The following is a 324-nucleotide window of genomic DNA, read 5'->3' as shown; positions in this document are numbered from 1 at the left end:
TTACCCATCCTCAGCTATGCTCCCCATTGGCTTAATCAGGGTGACATGCCAATTTACCTCCAAACAAAGATGGCCGGCCGGAACCACGCAGCTGAAACGAACCATGAAGCTTTCCTTGCCCAAGTGATGCAGAAGCCAAGGTTCCCCGCCTTCCACAAGCCTTGGCTCTGAGCTCCGTCTAAGCAACAATGTTGCAATTATGGGAAGCTAAAACAAACCCCCAGATTCTTGCTTTCAACCCAGCCGGGCCTCAGAGCTGGAGCCACAACAAAATTTCAATTACAGGAAGGTAAATAAATCCCAGAATAAAAAAATAATAGAAAA

This window comes from Myotis lucifugus, unplaced genomic scaffold (assembly GCF_000147115.1).
Source record: "Myotis lucifugus unplaced genomic scaffold, Myoluc2.0 scaffold_177, whole genome shotgun sequence".
Classification (NCBI taxonomy): domain Eukaryota; kingdom Metazoa; phylum Chordata; class Mammalia; order Chiroptera; family Vespertilionidae; genus Myotis; species Myotis lucifugus.
The sequence above is the reverse complement of the archived record's forward strand: the minus strand, read 5'-3'. Positions refer to the sequence as shown.